At 40.1% G+C, this 21,986-nt stretch overlaps 1 pseudogene across 1 annotated transcript; it reads left to right on the top strand.

Annotated features, from left to right (window-relative positions):
* Positions 1 to 12,150: 12,150 nt before the first annotated feature.
* Positions 12,151 to 12,805, top strand: LOC308354254 (RNA-binding protein PNO1-like; annotated as a pseudogene). The gene has a single exon. The product of its transcript is annotated as an RNA-binding protein PNO1-like (transcript).
* Positions 12,806 to 21,986: the final 9,181 nt, after the last annotated feature.

The raw sequence follows: 21,986 nt of genomic DNA, 5'->3' as shown, positions 1-21,986 counted from the left end.
ATTTTAAATATTTTCTGTTTGTTGAAGTTCTCACTAAGTTCTTCTACTCTTCTCTGCAGCCTGGTGAGCATCTTTATGATCATAACTTCAAAGTCTTTATCAGGCGTATTGCTTATCTCTATTTCATTTAGTTCTTTTTCTCAGGTTTTTGTCTTATTCTTTCTTTTGGAGCATATTCCTCTGTCTCCCCATTTTGCCTGACTTTCTATGTGTGTTTGTATGGTTTAGGCAGGACAGCTACTTCTAAACTTGAAGGGATGGTCTTGTGTATGGTTATCCTTATGTAGACATTGTGTACTTGGTGAATTTGGCTGGCTGGCTAGAACTATGGCTGGTGTGGGCTGGGGGTTGGTGGTGCACACCATGTTGAGGCTGCCATGGTGGGATGGCTGGAGCTGAAGTGGATGTGGACCAGGGCATTCCTGGTCCCTGAAGCTGACGTGGGAACATGGCTTTATTAGCTGTGCACATGGCATATTGCTTCAATTATGTCAGCATTTGCACCCACCACAGCCTTTGCACTAGACCAGCTCTTAGCTAAGAAGTCTAAACTTTACCCCAGTGGTCTCCAAAGTGTAGTGTAAACATGTTTGCTTGATTTTTACCTGAAAAAAGAAAAAGACATTTAAGCTGTAATACTATTTGATATGGACGTAGTGGCTATATATAATTTATAAGTAAAATACATATACTGAAGGACAATTTCTTATTAGGTTGTTTCTGATAAGGATGTTTGAGCACAAAGTTTGGTGAGCACTCTCCTTTCTTCTTTGCCTTCTCTAACCCTATTCTTGTGCTCCAGCCTCATGCTTCATTTCCATTGGTTCCTTGTCTCACCCTGCACCATTAGCATAAGGGAACACAAGCACATATTTAGAGCCAAAAATACCCCAGATTTCACGAACAGAGACACTTTCCCATGAAAACCTGAGGAGAGCCACACTTCCAGAGCCAACTTTCTTAACCACCATTTCAATAGAAGGCCCGAGAGGATACTTAAATAAAAGAAGTGGTTTTATTTTACTAACCAAAAGACTTGAAAGTGGGATACAAGCTAATTGAGTTTCTTCCAGATTTGACCTATGGTTTCTCTCAGTCATGAAAAATTGATACAGCCTCCATTTTTCCAGATTTGGAGATTTTGATCAATAATTTAACTCTAATCTGAAGATACTTATAGTCAGTTAAATACTCATCAAGTACATATTTTATTTAGATACTATAGGAAAAATTAGAGAAATATTTGTTCTTGAAGAGTTTATGCAGTAGTTGGAAAGAGACTATGCACATAGAGAATATGTATTTTTCATATACTGTTTATATATTCCACATTAACACACATACAGAACATTAGCAAATATTCGAGATTATATATGAAACAGCCTTGGTTCATCAGTAGAAACAGATGACTCTCCTCCTAGCAGGTGACTGGACCAAATGAACTCTTGCAGTCACTTCTAGCTTTCCAAGAGATGGCCTAGGATTTTATGGAGGAGCTAGCAGGAAAATCCTAAGAGTTTGGGAAAAAACAGAAGTCACTTTGGGCCAGAGTACTTAGAGAAATTTTCACAAGCAAGATGAGACTTGAACTCACATTGGAGAAGCAGGATATGCAAAGAACAAAGAGTAGAAACACACAAAACTTAGTAAGTAAGCCTTCTTTACTCAGGGGAACTATGTGCTGGAGCCATACATTGGCATGGGTTTTTCACTCAGTCCTGCCAGGCTGTTATTTGCCCAAGGTCATGGCAGTCAAGTGCCAGAGGCAAGCTTCCTGCCTCTGCTCCTATCCAGTATACCAGTGACCTGTCCTGAGTGGGACAGGGAGGTTGTTTTAGGTCAGCTTAGAAAGTCTGGATGCTATCACATATTGAAAGGCATACTGCACTCTCTGTTTTAAGAGCATTAGCCTAGTTGCAGTGTATAAAATGGACTAAAAGAAAGGAAAGATTGGAATCAGGAACATTTGTGAGGAAATCTGTTGCTGTTACCTAGTTTGAGGTAAATAGGGTGAGGTGTGATGGTAAGGTCTCCAAGTAGAAATAAGCACAAATAATTGAATCCATCCTGAGCTCAGGAGAGAAGTCAGGGCTGCAGATTAAGATTCAGATGTGCTCTGTGTAGACGTCATAATTGAAGACTTGAATGTATAATCCGTCTCTGTAGGAAATATTGTGGTGATGGAAAATCATTGAGCCAGTATGAATATGGAGGAGTGGAAATGCCAGCCTACATTTCACATTTGGTAACCTCTTCCTCCCTCTTTGTATCATTCTCTGACTGACTCCTTAGACATTCCCAGCACTGAGGAGTACAACACCAGCACACAGGCTCAGGATCCCTGTGTGTAACACTTCCATTTCCTAATGATGGTCATCAGAGGCAATATTTTTTATTAGATTCTAGACCTTCATTTAAGAGAAGGAAGTAGTAACAGAAATCAGGATGATAATGTTGGAAGAGATTCTAGACATTTAACCACCAATAATTCAAGACTCAAGTATTACATTTCTCTGTCTCTTTGCTGCCTCTTCCCCACCTCCCACAGATTTGGGGGTCCCCTCTTTGGTGCTCCAGTGCCACTCATTCCATTCTTTTATTATGGCATTCCTTGTGTTGAGTAATAATGTTTGTTACACTTGTCTGTTCTATAGACTCTGTACAACTTGAGGGGAGAGATTTTTGTCTTGTTCATCTTTATCCCCAGTACTTGATACAAAGTAGATGTTCAATAAGTGTTTGTGGATTAACTGTCCTTCTGACCCCCTAATGTATTTTCTTCTTACAAATCTGGATAAGGAGCATCCCTGGTTTTCAAATGTATTGACTGAAAGAAATTCCTCTTCTGAATCTGATGAGATATTTAAACGTTTGTCCAATTATGTAGATCAAGAGACATTATTTGTTTCCTGATAAGTTGGGTTTAGCTACAACTACATAAATAAAAATATTCTTATTTGTCCCAAAGTGAGTTTTTATTGGTGCACATTCACTGGCAAAAGGAAAATATTAACTTGAAGTAGTCTAGACACCCCTTTGGTTAGTGTAGGCTTGTGGACAGTGTCTTCCTATGTCCATTCTCATGATGCCTTAAACTACAGTCTATTCACTGTAGAGAACAAGGACTGTGTCTGCTTTTTGTTCACCATTATATACCCAGTGTTGTCTGCTGTGATGAATTCTTCCATGTGAGCACTAAATGATTAAGTCCATTGTTTCCTGAAGTCTGGTCCTTCACTCTTCAAAGGTGGTCTTTGAAAAAATGCCCTTAGTGTAGGAAAAGTTGCATAGCGTGGCCTTCTGCAGAGATGTGCAATGTGCATAACCCTGTTAAAGTATGCATAGCACTTTAATGTGTGGCACTCCACAGCCCCACTGTAGAGCCTGTTTGGCTTGATTTAACCCACTATTTCCCAGAATTTTATGTAATTGTGAGTAGTTTAACCTTTCCAAGATTCAGGTATCTGATATGTACGAAGGGAATGATAAAATTTTAAGGTATGTAACTCAAAGAAACGTTGGGGGGCGCCTGGGTGGCTCAGTGGGTTAAAGCCTCTGCCTTCGGCTCAGGTCATGATCCCAGGATCCTGGGATCGAGCCCCTCATTGGGCTCTCTGCTCAGCAGGGAGCCTGCTTCCCTTCCTCTCTCTGCCTGCCTCTCTGCCTACTTGTGATCTCTGTCTGTCCAAAAAAAAAAAAAAAGAAAAGAAAAGAAAGAAACGTTGGAAGAATCCAATGCATGAACATATTGAAAATGCTTTTACGTAAAATTCTATTTAAATGTAATTTAGATGTCTATTAAAATGTATCATTTTCTAATTATTATTACTGCATGTGCTATTCTCCAAATAGATGGTATGTAATTATATCTCTATAAACGTTCTTAGGTAGGTAGGTAGAGAGAGGTAGAGCGATAAAATTGGAAAAATGAAAAACATTCATACTCTGGAGACCGTGAGGTTTAGAAAATTTGAGTTGTTGTGACTACTGGGGCCTGATTCTTCTCTGTGCTCTGGTTTTTCTCTCCCTTGCTGGCCTAATTACCAGGAAATTACCTAATTTCCATCCATTTGCTTATTCATTCATTCATTTATACAACAAATGGTATTAAGCACTGAAGATGAGATACCATTTTGGTTGGTATAAGCATATGGTAAGTGCATATGAAGGAAACAAAAAATCTCTTAAGTTGTTTATGATCTTGGGGAAAAGGCAGACATGGAAACAAATAATTATAGAACAGTAAAGAATGTGCTATTGCAGAAGGACATACAAAGCATGGTGAGGTGCACTTGATTCCTCAGAGCAAGGGCCCCCTCAGAGGAAGGTAGAGAAGTTTGAGTTGAATCTGGAAAAAGTTTCCCAGATAGACAAGGCATGTTAAGGGCAGCCAGTTCCTACTCAAAATTATAATTCCTGCTTCCTTTATTTATTATTCTTACCTGCCAGCTGCTTCTGTAACTTCCCATAATCATGGCCTTGCCCCCGAACTTCAGGTCTGTTGTTTTATTCTTTCTGTGACTATTTGGAAAGATTCAATCAAAGTTTGTAGAAGAGGGGTGCTTGGGATTTTATGGAATGAGAATTTTGGATCTTCCACTGTGTCTTTTTTTTTTTAATAAAGCACAGCTCAACTTGATGTGTAAGTTTTCAAAGTATTGAAAGTTAAAAGGACGCATGTTCACTCAAGATTTTTAATATGTTTAAAAATAATAAATAGTTGGCAGAAATATTGGGTATCTTAGAATTTAGAATGAATTTTAGCTCCATGATAAAGTACCACTTAAATTTGAGGCTAAAAGCTATCAACTTAGAAGAAAAGAATTAAGAGAAGTAAATTATTAATTCATTTGTCAGCCGGGGTTGTAAGAGAATGAGGTTTATCCTGGCACTCTGACTTTACAACATCTGAAATCACTCATGTCCACTTTTTTAGATCCAACAGTATCTCTGTGGCCAAATTAATTTCTTTTTTACATTTATTTAAGAATATGGCTTTTACATTTCAATCTAGCACATATGTCATCTTACCCCTTTTATAATTTTTTTGAAAAGTTAAACTGAAAATATATCCAAGAGTTCAAAGCTGAATTATAATCAACTATATACATGTAACATATGTATGTAGACTATAAATTTCTAAAAAGTATATTTCTTCAGAAATATGTGTGCTCTGGGATGACAGGTCAAAGCTTTAAATTCTCCTTTCCTTAGCCTTTTTTATTAGTTGCCAGAGGAATATTAAAGATTTATTTTTTACCCACTTTTGTAGCTCAAACAGTCCATTAAATGAATTAATAGATGAAAAAGAGCTTAAAAAAGTGCCTGGCATCTGGTAGGGGCTCAGTCAATGCAAGCTCATGTCATTCCTATGATTTCTCCAAAGACTTTTCTTTTAACTCACATGCTGTGACATGAAGTATCACCATCTGGGTTGACTCAAGCCACTTACCCAAATCAGAATAAAACTTTTAGCCCTGGAGTCATTTCCTGTCCTTTCTAATTGTGCATAGGAATATACTAAAGAGAGATAACTCCACCAGCTATCAACTGAGCAAATGACTATGAGTTCCTCATTCCATGTGTGTGCACACGCACCACCAACGCAATGAAAACCAACTTGAGAGCATGAGAGAAAAGAGACTACGGAAATAGACTTTAAAAAAAAAAAAAATTCGGTGTAAGTGGAGAGTCATGGGACAGGTCAAAATGGGCAGGGGAAAGAATTTTTGAGAAATGAAAATGCGGTGCAGGTGGCCACCCTGAAGCTAATTTAACTTGGGTCATCTCTGATCTCTTCCAGCTGTGAGCACGTGCATGTGGCCCAGTGGCCCAGATGTTCTTCCTCGGTCTTGATGTTGCACAGCCCATAAAATTAAAACAGGATTGGAATTTAATTCTAGGCCTTTCAGAGTCCAATCATCAATATTTAATGGGTCTGTTCTCTGAAAATATAGAGTCCTGCTAAGAGAAGCCCTGGTTTGGGCAAAGGAGCTTCCCATAATTTCTGTAATTTCTCCTCCGTGACTACTGCCTTCCTTCCTTCACTGCCCTCAACCTCTCCAATTTTATGCTTCTCAGAGAATTGCTCCTCATCTCTGAAGCTCCTGGGTCATGTAAATGTGTGCTCATTTCTAGGTATGAGCTAGAGATCTCTGAAAAACACAAGTACTGTGCAACTTTTTATAGCACAATTAATTGAAGATATTTCATGAGCATGCACTAGATATTTCGACATTGGTGACTCAGGCAGCTACGTGAGGAATACAAATGAAACAATGAAGCATGGACCTTGGGCTCAGGAAACAAGCAGTCTGTTTGTAGAGGAAAGATGAACACATGTAAGATCATCAAAGAATGGTACAAAATTCTTCTGTGGCTGTTCAGAGCAAAATAACATGCTTCGTCGGGAGAGCTACCTCTGGTTGTAACTTTTGATTCAGGTGACTCCTGAATAGGCTGGCAGTCAGGCCTGAAAATCCCAGCTGAACACAGAGGAGATCTGTGTCATGTCTGTACCAAACTACATTTACAGTGGAGGGCCTCAGATCTAAGTTCCGGAAAGGCAACTTGTCTTGTTTCCTTTGTTACATGCAAAATAAGTCCCTTTTCTCTAGCTAGTCCCCTGGCAGAGCAGGGCCTATTTAACCAACATTTTCATCACTAAGTAGGCATCTTTCACGCAGTCCAGTAAGCTGACCAAAAGGCATTGTTATGACAAAGACTTGAGGGCTAGCTGGAGCTTGTTTCGAAGCAATAGTCTGGTTGATATCCGATGCCCATTAGTCACAGATTCTGACTTAAATTCTCTCCAGAGACAACACAGACACATGGAAGACCAAAGGGGAGAGGTGAAGAGTTATTAAGAATATCTGACTGAAAAAAAAAAAAAAAAAGAATATCTGACTGCCAGAAACACAGAGTCTTTTTTGGATATTCGCTAGGAGGAGGGCTTGAGGAGTCTAGATTTCAGTCCAAATTTCTGTTGTGTGTTCTCAGAAACAAGAGTGCAAAATTCCAGGAAATTCTTTAGCCTGACCCATCAGAATAATAGACGTTATATTTTGACACTTCTTGCATTTGGAAAACAAATGAGTGTCTTCAACTTATGTGTAGCAGCTTACTCATTCTAATGCAATACTCGGATTTTAGAGATCCAGAAGGATTTTTATCGAGCAGGCAAAGTTCTGAGTGTTTTGTCTACCTCTGGATATTCAGGAGAAGATATGTATAACAAGAGACTTCTAATATATGTCAGACATACATATCTATGAACTTAACTTCTCATCCTTTCTCGATTAGAAGTTCAGCTTAGTTACATTTAGTGAGTGTTAATAGCGTGTTCATTATGTGCAAGAGAGTGGGCTAGGTGCTACAATCTTTAAGAAACTCAGAATTCAACTAGGGAAGGATGAGAGGATTATAATACCAGGAATAAGTACTAAATAAACACCCCCAAACTGCTAGTCAGAATCAGGGAAGTCAGTGAGATAAGAGGCAGAGAAGACTGGACTCGCGTTATGAGCTAAGCAGAGGGGATGAACCCTGGCCTGGAGCAGGGACCGTGTAGCGCACTTCCGTGAATGGCAAGTGTTTGGGCTCATGTGGGGGATGTGGGGATGGCCAGGGTGGGAGTTGAAGCAGGAAAAGAATGGTTTAGACCAGGTAAGTGGGGTGCAGTGAAGGTGATGTTGCCATCAAAACCCATCTGAAGGGGTCTCCGAGGAAAAGGTAGCCATTGTGTGATTGCAAAAGAGAGTAAACTTCAAATAGCAGCTTTGGGATGACAATTTTGATGGCAGTGTGAGTAGGGACAGGATGAGAGAGAAGGTATCGGATATAGGGGTTTGATTTTGACAGTCTGTTGCATCACACTTGGCAGGTGGTGGTGACATCCTGAGCTGATCGGGACCGTGACAAAGACCCGTTGTGAGAGAGCGTGGCCAGGAGAGGCCTTGTGGAGGAAGAGTGGACCAGATGTAGCTGCTCTGACAATAGAGAAACATGGGGGATAGAAACTTAGACCCCAAGCTAGATCTGGTGCCAGGTTGATGATGAAAGCAAGACTGCCCCCATTAGGGGGATTTGTCATGAACACCCCATGTACCCCATGTATCTTTCTGGGTCATTATCAGCTATTATTGATTTAAATATCTGCAATTTTAAGCACTGTGTATCTTTTATTTCTTGCATTTTCATACTATGCTTTAACCACTTTTCAGTTGTTGGCACATTCTTTCACAGTTTTGCATTGTCAGTGGAAAACATATATTCTAATAATTCCTATTCCTTTTTCTCAGCCAATGAGAATGGCTTCATGATTTATGGACAGTATTTTAGTAGTGTTATAGTAAGAGTAATAATGATGATGTCCTCATATATTTTCTGTAATGACTCCCTCTTGGGGTGTGAGTTTGATTTTTGTGGTAGATTTTGCAGGGTTCTTAACCTTTCTTTCTTCTCTTTCTCTCATAATTGGATTTAGAAGATTACCACCTGCCACAGGCAAATCTCTTCTCCAGCCTTTTAATAAACAGGGCAGACCCAGATTCAGGAGGGGATGATCAGAGCAGGCCTCTAAAGGCTTCTGTTGTCTTCTGTAAGTGGTGGCTGCTAGAGCTGATGGTCTTCTGGGCTGAGTAGTAACCTGACTTCAGGTCCTCCTGACGATGCCAGAATCTTGCAAGAAACCAGCAGTTTAGTTACCACAGGAGTCTCCAAAAAACTGGTAGAGCATGCCCATAACCTTCAGACTATATTAGGTTTCTTGAGTCCATACCAGTCCCACCTTCAACAAAGCCCCCAGGCATCCTTGGTTGGTGTAGGAAGCCAAAGGATAGCCTTTCCTTCCCTTCCCTTTCCCTCTTTCTTTCTTTTTCTTTCTTTCTTTCCCTTTTCTTTCTTTCTTTTCATTTAAAAAAAACAATTAAATTCAACTAATTAACATGTATTATTGGTTTTCTGATGTCAAGGTCAATGATTCATCACTCTTATAGAATATCCACTGCTCATTACATCATGTGCCCTCCTTAATGTCCATCACCCAGTTACTCCATCCATTCACCCCCTCCCCTCCAGCAGCCCTTGGTTTATTTCCTATGATTAAGAGTCTCTTATGGTTTGTTTAAGGGACAGCCTTTCTAAAGTGCTGAATTTTCAAGTACAAGGAAATAGATGCTTTCCCTGAGGGAGTAGCAAAGTGGACAGTATGTGGGCATTCAAATGATATGACCTGGTCCTTTTTTCCCTTATAGGAAGAAAAAAAAAAAAAAAAAGCAAGTTCAGGCTTAAATAAATGCTACTTTTTATTTGCAGCCTCCTATCCAGAGGTAAACATTAGGAATGACATAAAGAAGTTATGCAGAACTGACAATTAAATTTGAGCATGATCTGAGTATAGTCAGTTCTGCTTTCATGCAACATATTGCCTTTCTAGAAACCATCGCACTATACAAAATCACGGGATAAAAACCACTGGCCAATGGGAAAAGTGGGATAAGGGGCATGGGGCACAACCCTCAAAAACCTTACCTCTGACGTATTTTTTAAAAAGATAAGGTTCTATAAAAAGGTTAGCACAGTTTTATACATGTTAAAGAAACACATGTTAAGAAATATATAAATACAACAGTAAACATGGCACTTTATGTTGAAGAGTTTGCCTGAGGAGGTTGATACTGGAAGGGTCGTGGCTTGTGAGTTTTTGTGAAGGGTTGGAAGGATGGTTATCTGATATCAGATGGAAAGTTATAACACCACATGTGGATGGGTGTGGCTCACAACCTGTGGTGAACTGAGGTAGCGGGGAGGTGCTTAACGTGTGTGCGCATGTGTGTGCACATGCGCATTTCATGTGTTCCAGAATGGCTCAGTTCAGTTGGATGGCGTTTTCTGCATTCGCTTAGTGTTTGTCACAGAAAAAACTGTGAATTAGCAAAAAAGTGAAATTCATGTTATGCTCCAATTGTTTTCTAATATATCAAATGGTTTGGAAAGAGTTTGTATTTTCAAAGTAGCAATATAGCAGAACTGGCTGTAATTTTACCCCTTAACTTTTATATAAGGATGGAGACCCAGCCAGGTTAAATGAGGTTTTGTAGCCAGATTAGAAGTTGAAACAAGGCTCCCTTTATAGTAGGAATGCCCACGTACTCTGTTGCTTCTTTTGCTGTTATTTTGTAAACTCTTGCTATTATTATTAATTTTTTTTTTTTGCCAGTGATAACATTGTTTTAGTACTGGCTTTAATGTAGATGCCAGCACTTAACAGAGTATCTGGAACTGAACAAATATTTGTTAGTAAATGAATGAATAAATTAATTAGGTTAGTGAATGGACACAGTCAAGTCCAGGTTCACTGTGGAAACATTTTCAGACCTGAGTGTAGAGGGAATATAGAGAAGATACATGTTTAGAGTTAAGAATGGCAGTACTCTTACACTCTTCAAGGTTTATTGGATTGGTTTGGATTTTAGTAAAATGATTAGGAGTATAGGCTTGTGACCTACCACAGAGAAGTTATTTAACCTCCGTAGATAATACTGGTATCTTCCTCGTTGGCTTTCTATAATTGTTAAATAAGATCATATATATACACTTATAGCACAGTGCCTGGTACATGGCAGTGGTTCAGTCAGTGTTAGCAATTATCGTCATCATCATCATCACTACTACAGCTGTTGCTGCTGCCAATGTGTGTTGGAAGGAACCAAGGATCAGTGAATGTGAGAGAAGGAGCCCTGGTACTTCTCCTGAGCTGTGGCCTGGTTTTCCCAGCTACTTACTGGAGATCTCCAAACCAGATATGCGGTAGGATGTCAAACTCAACACGTCCAAAGTCAGACTCATTAACTCGTTCCCGATATACTCCTCCTCATGAGTTCCAACCACTTTCATTGACTTACCCAAGCTAGATACCTCAGTGCTACTCTGCTCTGTCCTCCCTCCTCCACATTCCATGGGTCATTCATTCATTCAATTATGATTTTATTGAACACCAGCTGTGTGTCAGGCACTCTCCAGAGTGCCTCAAGAAATAAACATGAATAAGGCATGATTCTTGTCCTGAAGAATCTTCAGTGTGTTATGAGAGGAGATAGAGAGTAGGTAGGGCCTGATCCAAATCCTGCACAGTAGGCCAGTCAAGATAAAATGTGTTGACCAGCTATAAGAGGCCACAAATGGATAACCATTTATGTACAAAGATGATGAAGGGTATCATCAAGGGATCATTCTATATTTTTAAAATTTGGGTCCTTTGGGTTAACAAAACATATTTGTTTTGTCAGGAACACTAGTTTTATTACTCGTTCTCCATTTGGGGTCCTAAAAACATTCTTCCACATGACAGTGACTACACAGTAAAAGTTTTCTCTCTCTTTTAGAATATTCAGTTCTTTAGTTGGATTTGTGTATGATAATCATTTTCCATGGTGATATGGATGTAGGTTCAAAATAATTTTAAGTCAACTATTCAAAATTTTTTTAATTTAAAGAAGTTTTGAATTTAAATTAAAAAAAATCTTATGCTTAATTGGATCAATAAACTTAGCTTAATCTATTCATACTCATATTCTTAGCAGTTTTGTCTGTACAAATAAAACCCAAGAGATTTTCAATACACTATAAGTTTCGAATGCAACATATAATTGAAAAAGGAACATTATATTTCAAATGTGCTATAAACAATATATCCATTAGTAAATAATTAGGTAATTAGGAAAGAGCTCTGGAAAAATAGAAGTTTTCAAAATAGGGATAATTAATAAGCAGAGTTATCTAGGTCCAGAGTCTGTAGTTCTCTAAAGGATTTATTTATTGAGCAACCGCCTTGTGCCAGGCCCTGTTCTAGGAGCTGGGGATGCAGCAGTGAGCAAACAACAGCCAGCCCTGAGGCAGTTCACATTTTACTGGGAGAGACAGAAAACAAATGAACAAACAATAAACCTGTAATGCCAGGCAGTGATAAGAACTGTGAATTAAAGTAAGACCAGTAAGGGCCGGAAGCACTTGTGGGCTGGAGATCCCTGGGGATGGAAGCACAGAGCACCAGGCCGAGGGTGGCTTCACCCAGCTCACCCACCAGGCCAGCTGGCCAGTGGGGAAAAAGGCAGGCTGAGCAGCTGTCTGAGGCCAGAGGATGTTGGGGACATGGGCTGTGTAGGCACGGTGGAGGCCTGGCCTGTGAAGCCCTTTTTGCCACGCCCCACTGGCCCTGGATTCCTGGGTGAGCAAGAAGAGACAGGGAAAATCCCAGTTCCAGCCAACAGCCACGTGCCATTAAAAGAGAACTGAATGAAGAGAGTTACTCCCATCGTAGAACATTTGGGACTTCAGATACGCTTTACCCTGAAATCGAGGAATGTAGAAATCAGGACCTGTAAAGAAACCAAGGATGTTCGGACTCTGACAGAAGCAGCTGATTTTGTGAAAGCCTTTCTTCTTGGGGTTTCCTGTGGAGGATGCACTTGCCCTCATTAGGTTGGATGACCTCTTTCTAGAGTCTTTTAAAATTACGGACATGAAGCCCATAAAGGGAGACCCTGTGTCCAGGGCAATAGGAAGGATCCTTGGCAAAGGAGGAACAACCCAACTCACCGGAGAGAACATGAAACAGACATGGATAGTTTGGGCTGATGTGAAAAGTTCCCAATCTTGGCTCTTTCCAAAACATCAGATGGCAAGAACTGCCATGTGCAACCTCTTCCTGGCAAATCCTCCATCAAAGTTTTTTGGCAATATTCGAGCCATGGTTAGACGAGCAGCAGATCAATTCTCATTTCAAATCAGAGACATTTTACTTTGAGACTCTAGAGAAAACGATGTTGCCCTCCACACATGGTCACAAGAAACCAGGCAAAGAATTTTTCAATTACTTCAAGCTTCCATCGCTCCTTCCATTCTCAGCCAGAAGCATCAACAGAAAGGAAAGGTTTGATACTATCCACACTCAGCAACTTGGAGAATTTCCATATCTAAATTTAGTGCCATTATTGTACTTACACATTAATTATAATTTATCACCTCATTTTTTTTAAAGTAGGCTCCACGCCCAATGTGGGGCTTGAACTCATGACTCTGCGTTCAGGAGTTACATGCTCTAACTAATGAGCCAGCCAGGCGCCCCTTGCATCATTTTAAATAAAAGATTTGCATAGTTTTATAATTCTCTTACTGGAGTGAAACTTCTAGTTTAAACAGACCTTTATGAATTTATAAATTTATTTATACATGTAAAACTTTTTATAAATTTATAAGCATGCCTTGTCTATGGAATGTAGTTAAAAGAATCATCTCACCAAAAAAAAAAAAAAATAAAGCAAGTAAAGGGTGCTAGATTAGGTAGATGGAGGTGGTAGGGGATCTCTCACAGATTGTAGGGCTTCTCCTGGCTTGGTTGTTCACTGTGATTTCATTATTCACGTAGCTTGGAATTAGATGTTCAAATTGACATACACCATCACACAGTCCTACCTTCCCTTTCTCTCTGGTGCAGATTCTCAGCTAGCCTGTGTTAGTAATGAATTGCGTAAGAAAATAGCTTTATTTGTTTGTGTTGCTCACAATTAAATCAGCCAAGTATAGAGGTTGTCTGGTGTGGTACACATTGATCTAGCAGTAGTTTAGCTACTTTGAAATCTGCATCCTTAGTAGTGGGGAGACAAAATGCTTTCATTAAGAAAACACAAACACACAAAAGAGATGGTTAACTGTGTCTTGATGTTAGCAAATTTTTAGTCTCAAATTCTACAGCTTCACAATCTCAGAGGGATTTTCCTTCTTACTGTTAAGGAAAAATCACTCCCCACTGCATTTTAAAGAATTAAAGTCACATTTGTGTGTTAAGAATATTCACTTTGGCCTGTTAAAAAAATTATGATTGCCCCCCAAAAGGGGGCTTTTATAACCTTTTACATTTTTAAAATAAAAGCTTTCCATCTGGTTAAAAAATACCTTTAAAAAAATTCCTGTACTGTGTTTGTGTTTCCTAGTAAATGTTATATTCGTTCCTTAGAAAATTTGCTTGGGGGTGAGTTCATTTTGGCCTGATGTAATTTAATCCAAAGGAAGAAAAACATTTAAGTTAATGAAATCGTAACGGAAAGCCATTATATTTATATATAGTTTAGAGTTTTAATTACTATTGTTTCAAATTATATTGGCTTATAATTTTTAATTTAAGTCTCAAAAAAAGATAGAGCCTTTAGTTACCTAATTAAATGCAATGCTGATTCATTTGGGAAATAATACTTTATTTAAAGTAATTCCTTTCAAATGAGCTCCAACAGACATATGGCTCTATATATCAATTGGATTTAATTTCTTTCTTTCTTTCTTTCTTTTTTTTTAAAGATTTTATTTATTTATTTGACAAACAGAGATCACAAGTAGGCAGAGAGGCAGGCAGGGGGGGGGAAGCAGGCTCCTTGCTGAGCAGAGAGCCTGATGCGGGACTCCATCCTAGGACCCTGAGATCATGACCTGAGCTGAAGGCAGAGGCTTAACCCACTGAGCCACCCAGGCGCCCCTGGATTTAATTTCTAATCAGTCACTTTTTTAGCCATAATAACAGATTGCTTAGCAGTCATGGCATGTGTTCTGACCATTTGGTCAGTTACCCACTGAGTAACTTGAAGTAAACTGTTTTGAAGCACTATTTTTAACAAAAAGTTCTGATTTCTGTGTTCTTTGAAAATGGGAGATACCACAGAATCATATGAAAATCAACTTTTTTGCCATCATTTAACTTGATCTACAGAGAGACAAAAAGTATAAATTTGTATTGCTTAGGTTTTTTTTTTAATTTTATTTCTGAAATTCAAGAGTTCTAATTTTTTTTTTTAAAGATTTTATTTATTTGACAGAGAAAGAGATCACAAGTAGGCAGAGAGGCAGGCAGAGAGAGAGGGGGAAGCAGGCTCCCTACTGAACGGAGAGCCTGATGCGGGGCTGGATCCCAGGACCCTGAGATCATGACCTGAGCCGAAGGCAGAGGCTTAACCCACTGAGTCACCTAGCTGCCCCCAAGAGTTCTATTTTTTAAAGTTTCCTGGTATAAAGTTTGCAAACCACATATCCAGTAAAGGACTAATATCCAAAATACACAAGAAACTCATCCAGTTCAATTAAAAAAAAAACAACAAACCATTCCAATTAAAAATATTTTCTCCCATTCTGTAGTTTCCTTTTCATTTTGTTGATGATTTCCTTTGCTGTGCAGAAACTTTTTAGTTTTATATAGTCCTACTTATTCATTTTTTACTTTCCTTGCCTTTGCTTTTGGTGTCAAATCCAAAATATCATTGCTAAGACCAATGTCAGTGAGCTTACATCTTATGTTTTCTTCTAGCGGTCTTATGATTTCAGGTCTTATATGCAAGTCTTAAATCCATTTTGAGTTTATTTTTGTATATGGTGTAAGATAGGGTTTCATTCTTTTGCATGTGGCTGTCCAGGTTTTCCCAATGCCTTTTATTTTATTTTGTTTTATTTTATTTATTTATTTGACAGAGATCACAAGTAGGCAGAGAGGCAGGCAGAGAGAGGGGGAAGCAGGCTCCCTGCTGAGCAGAGAGCCGGATGTGGGGCTCGATCCCAAGACCCTGAGATCATGACCTGAGCCGAAGGCAGAGGCTTTAACCCACTGAGCCACCCAGGTGCCCCTTCCCAATGCCTTTTATTGAAGACACTATTACTGTCCTTTGTCATAAGTTGACCATATGATCCTGGGTCTATTTCTAGGCTGTCTATTCTGTTCCACTGATGAGTGTGGCTGTTTTTATGCCAATACCATACAATTTTGATTACTATGGCTTCATAACATAGTTTGAAATCAGGGGGCATGGTGCCTCCAGCTTTGTACTTCTTTCTCAAGATTGCTCTGGCTATTCAGGGTCTTTGTGGCTCCGTACAGATTTTAGTATTGCTTGCTCCATTTCTGTGAAAATTCCATTGGAACTTTGATGGGGATCGCATTGACTCTGTAGATTGCTTTGGGTAGTGTGGACATTTTAACATTCTTTAAATCCATGAACACAGAACATCTTTCCATATATTGGTGTCATCTTCAGTTTTTCATTGAAGTCTTATAGTTTACAGTGTACAGCTTTTTCATCTCCTTGGTTAGATTTATTCCTAGGTTGTTTTATTTATTTTTTAATGCAGTTTTAAGTGGGACTGTTTTCTTAATTTTTTTCTGATAGTTCATTGTTAATGCATAGAAATGTCGCTGCTTTTTATATATTGATTTTTGTATCCTGCAACTACTCAAGTTGTTGATTATTTATAACCATTTTTGGTGTAGTCTTTAGGGTTTCTGTATATGGTATCATTGCATCTGCAAATAGAGACAATTTTACTTCTCTCTTTACAAACTGGTTGTATTTTTAAAAGTTTCATCTGTCTCCTCTCACCGCTCTGTCTCATCCTAAATTGCACATAAACTCCATGGGAGCAAAGACTTCCTCTGTTTCTCTGTTTTAATCCAACGCATAGAACAAGCCATAACCCATGGCAAACATTTAGTCAATATTTATTGGGAAAATGTCATTAAGTAGGAATTCCATGAGGGCAAATAACAGTTTGTGTAGAACTGTGCATTTTTTACAAGATTTTATTTATTTGTTCTTGAGAGACAGAGAAAGGGAGGCAGAGGCAGAAGGAGAAGAAAGCTCCCTGGGAGGCTGTGGCAGGACTTGATCCCGGGACCTGGGATCACGACCTGAGCTGAAGGCAGATGGTTAACCGACTAAGCCACCCATGCACCCAGAATTGTGCATTTTATAAAAGATGATAATTTAACACCAAAGACAACTTTGAAGGGGGTAAAGAATACCTCCCCAAAGACAGCCAGAGAGGAGAGTGGAATCCAGAGAGCACATCCCACCTGCTCATGAATGTGGTGGGATAGGCTTGGCCTCTCCTTCATTTGGGATAATGCCAAGCATGTGATAAGATGTTCAATAAATGTTTGTTGCATGAATTATTTAACTAGTTAATGGACTTGCCTTCAGTTATGTTCAGTGTACATTTGAGGGTTAGTTATGAGCTGTGTCAATGATTGGGCAGATTCAAAGGTATGAATAAGGAAAGTTCTTTTTCCTCTAGAGATTAGTATTTACATAGATAAGCCTCCATCTTTTTAGTCCAGACACAGAATTTCACTTTTCTTCCAAGAGCACCGCATCCCCGAGTCACTCCCCAGGGATCCACTGAAGAAACCTCTAAAAGGATCAGCCTATGGAGGTCACCCAAGGACAGCCCTGTCCGCAGGGGCAGGATATAGAACTCTTCCACCTGTGTATATTGGGTGACCTGTAATTCTTGCTGCTTTAAATGAGGACTTTCCCCTCCTCAGAGGCCCACGTTCAATGACTGAAAGGGCGGGGACCCATATACGTTGCTCTGTGTACATTGTCTTTGTTAGCATTGCGGGCATAGCTGAATTTGTCCTTCTTGTCTCTCCATCTGATCTTTGTCACTTCAGACTAACCAGAAAAGTTAAGTGTCTTGTCTGGGATAACGCTGTTTTTCAGTAGCTGAGCTAAGGCAAGAATGCACCCCTTCTCACTGTGGGGCCAGTGCTATACCCAGGACACTCTCTTCCCTCCGCTCATGCTGTATGGGAGACAGATAACATGGAGTACATCCCAAATCGTCAATCAGTAGGATGTTGGTCAACATCCAAAATGAGAATGATTTTTAACTTCAGGGTGCATGAACTGCAGACTGCCTCCCACAACTGCTCCAGAGGCCCTCGCATGCCCACCTCTGTCAGGGTCACATGGCTGCCCTAATTATTTCGTTCCAGATATTGCAGACCCCAAGGACATATCAACAGCAGTGGCCTCAGACACAAGTGATTCCCTCTTTAGTGACTGTGGGACCTTGTGCCAGTTATCAAATCTCTCTAAACCTCTACCTTCTCATCTAGAGAACAGAGGTAATGAGTGCCTGCCTTGTGATGGTTGTGAGAATTAAATGTATGTAAAGACCTTAGTAAGAGCTTCTAGTATGTGTTCAAGAAATGTTAGCTGTTGTTAAAGGATGATTATTTTAAAACAGAAAATCATGACTCTCATACAAATGTCAAATGAATAGGTGTCAAGGATTGTTTTTAAAGATTTTATTTATTTATTGGGACAGAGAGAGAGAGATCACAAGTAGGTAGAGAGGCGGGCAGAGAGAGAAGGGGAAGCAGGCTCCCTGCTGAGCAGAGAGCCCGATGCAGGGCTCCATCCCAGGACCCTGAGATCATGACCTGAGCCGAAGGCAGAGGATTAACCCACTGAGCCACCCTGGCACCCCATGTGTCAAAGATTTATTTAACTCATTCATTAATTAGAGAGTCAGTAATGTTACAGCCAGGGCAAAGGAGAATCCAAAGGGCAGGTGCGTATGTAGGCGATTAGGATTGGGTTAGTAGATACAAGATTGGGTTCTTCCACCGAGAGAGGGAAATCAATTGCACTTCCAGTGGACAAAATTCATGTGCATGTCTGTGGGTAAGAATGATGTATATTCCTCTCAGTCATCTGCAACTTACAAGTTGTAAAGTAGCCCAAAGACCACAAAATGTGCAAAGACCTCATAGGTTCAGGTAACCTGGAAGGCTGCAGTAGGCAATGCCCAGTTTTCCGCTGATATCACCTGTTAGTCATTCAGATCCATTTGAAACTGCTTCACAATCATTTTCTGCACAGTTTTTGTTATTGCTGGTTCCTTATTTGCATCCTAGGAATATTTTGAGGACCAGTAAGATAATGGATATGAAAACTTGCCATATAAGCTGTGGTATATTTTGCAAATAGTAGTTAAAATTAAAGAGATTGGTGAGGCCAACCTGCATTTGCAGTCCTACCTTGCTACTTTCTGTGTAATCTTGAGCAAGCCACTTAGCACTCCTGTGCCTCTCTTTCCTCAGCTATAAGTTAGTGCATTTAAGATTCATTGCACAAGGTTATTGTGAGAATTAGGTGAGGTTCTATGTGGGAAAGTACTTTGGAAAATAAAAAATGCCATGTCAAGATGGGATGTGATTATATGATTGTTCTCAGCTTAGATTGGTTCATTTTTCTTTAAGAAGAGTCTATAGAGTAAGAGATGGAGTGGTGAGTTCTTAAACTCACCAGGTCATTATTACTGCAAGTTGTAAATCACATGGAGAAGTCTTTAACTCAGTAACGGTGATTTATGGCACTCCTGTTGATCCAAAAGCACTTCTCCAGCATTCACCCACATGTCCTGATGGCTCCAGAGAGAAGTTCATGGTGCCAGGAGTGGTAATGTTGAAGACCATGGAGGCCATGTGTCCCTAATTAAACCTGTAAGGACGATATTTTACTCTCCTCAGCCTCTTCCCCTAGTGTTGTCATCCCAGAGTCTCCCCTGGTTATCCTGTAAAAAGAGATTCATTTAACCAGCCTGTAGAGACTCTCAGGAATTTGCGGGAATTGGGAAGGAAAGTCTTTGGCCCGGCACACTCCTTTCCTGGCCCAGTTCTGGGTTTTGTAATTGAGAAGGGATAAGGAGGGTTTGGAGTGAATCCAGGACCTGACACTGAACACATTGAAAGGAGGTGAGCAAGCCTGGAGCGGGGGATGGGGTGGGTGGGCAGGACTGCTTAGCCTGCAAAGGAGCCGGTCATGGCGTGACTCTAAGTATGGACAGATACCAGGCTTTCCAGCATGCCTAGTGCAGAAGAGAGTAACTTCAGTGACAGCTCAAGGGTTATGGTTATGGAGACTGAAGTGCCATCTGCCTACGCTCGGGAATGCTGTGGACACATTTACGAAGGTTCTACCAAGTTCTTCTCCAGAGATCTTGAAGAACAAGAATGGGTCTCTCTTAGTATGAAATATTATGGATCAGGTCCTCCCAGAGGCAGAGGCTTGATTCAAATCTGATGAAGGAAAAAACAGAGAAGAACCCCACACCTGATCCTACCTAGTTTATTACAACTAACGGAGCCAGGTGAAGGGGGGAGAGCATTGAGTAACTGAGCAGGCCTCCCTGTTTACCTACACTTCCCTGTCCCCTGTGAGGGGACCCCAGCATTTGTGACAGCATTTCTCATACTTCCTTCCTCTCCTTAGAGTGAACTCCTCAAAGCCAGAGCCTTGGTTTTCATCCCTGTGCCCTCAGGCCCTGGCATAAGACCTGAAACGTAGTAGGGCTCAGCAATTATTTGTCACATGAGTACATTGATGATGACTCCTTTGACAGACTGAGGTCAAGTCAACAGACACCTCAGTGGCAGAGACACTGACAGAAACCCATTTAAAAGCCAACTGAGCAGCCCAATCTTTGGGCTCGACTGTTCACCATAAAAACGTAAGGGAAGCCTGGGTCCAAATTTCAGTATTCATAGTGAGACTATTTTCAGCTTTCTCAGAGACAGCATCTGTAAATAATCAGGCAGAAGCCTTTTATAAAACAACATAGAAAAACCTCAAAGACTATTCTAAGGCTGCAACATTTAAACAAGATTTTTAACCCATGGGGACGCCAAGATCAACACGGAGCTTCCTGCACATAAAAGCCTGGAATTTCATAGCAGTGTGGGGGCAAAAGCTATGATCGCATTTCCCCCTTTCTAAATTATATACTGCTTCGTGTTAATGTGAGCAGAGGGCCGGGGCAGAGACAGGCCTGTGGGTTACGTAAGTCCCACTGCAGCCTCCATCCCTGCTGTAATCCAGCTGCCATGGTCACAGTGGTCAGGGGGAGTCACCAGGCTGGCTGGACTGAGAAGGCAGAAGGTCATTCGTGGGTCAATGCCATGATTTCAGTACTGGATGTAATTTATAACTGGGCTTTCCCTCTACATAGAAAAGTGATCAGGGACATTTGTTGTGTAATTTTTTTTTCTCACTAGAAGATGTTGTTCTTAAAACTGAGTTCAGTGGCAGCTATAAAAGTCCATCTGTAGCACATTCCCAAATCACTGTCTTTTCCTTCCCAACTGGAAAGAGGAGCAAGAAATCAGATGAACTCTTTGGCTCTCTCAACCTGCATCATTGTCTCCTAGGGAGGAGAGACAGGTCTCTAGGTCACTTCTTTCCTGATCCCCGAATCAGGAACCACATCAACACATTCCGACTGGGCCAACCTCAGTTATAAGCAAGGAAAAAACAGAGTGCTCCTAAACTATCCCTACTATCAGGCCGGCCCTATGCATGTGTGACCAGTATGATATGAAAGCTGCCCAAAGTTTCTCAAACTTCTCATACCTAAAACGTTACTTTTTTTAAATTTATTTTTTTATTACATTATGCTAGTCACTATACAGTACATCGTTAGTTTCTGACGTAGGGTTTCATGAGTCATTGTTCACATATGACCCCCAGTGCTCCTGCACACTTCTTAAGGCTCTTTTGGGGAGACAAGCACTACTAATCAGTTGCCATGTCTTGTTACCTGGGAAGGCTAATATTTGAACAACTATCATTATAACACCTGACGGTACAATTAAATAACAACTATTTATAGCCAAAAGGAGGATTTTTGAGGTTATTTTCTTAAAAAATAAGAACTTTATTTGGAAAAATAGTACATATGTTCATTTTAATTCTGTGTATTCTGGACTTGAGGGAAAGGCTACATCTTCATTTTCGTACTGGTTGGCACAGTGTTTGGAAGATGGTCTAGGCCCAATAAGTATTTTTTGAATCAGTGAGTGAAAAGAATATTTACAGAGCAAAAGCCTCCGGGCTTGTTGGCTGTGAGTCCAGTGGTGTCTTCTTTCTGCAGACTCTGAGAAATTTGTATAAACAAAAAGATCAGAGTGGGAATTTTAAAAGAACATTTATTATCATTTTTAATAATACGTACTTTTTAAGCTCATGAATACCATATCTAAAATTGTTCATGAACACACATACACCCCAATACTTCCATGGGCACATGCTTAGAATGTGATGCATAGACTGTATGCATATGTATGTACTTATCTATGGATTTTTTTGAAGATATGGAAAATACAGTTT

This window comes from Martes martes (genome assembly GCF_963455335.1).
Source record: "Martes martes genome assembly, chromosome: 13".
NCBI classification, from domain to species: Eukaryota; Metazoa; Chordata; class Mammalia; order Carnivora; family Mustelidae; genus Martes; species Martes martes.
Note: the sequence above shows the minus strand (reverse complement) of the source record. Positions and strands in the feature narration are given on the sequence as shown.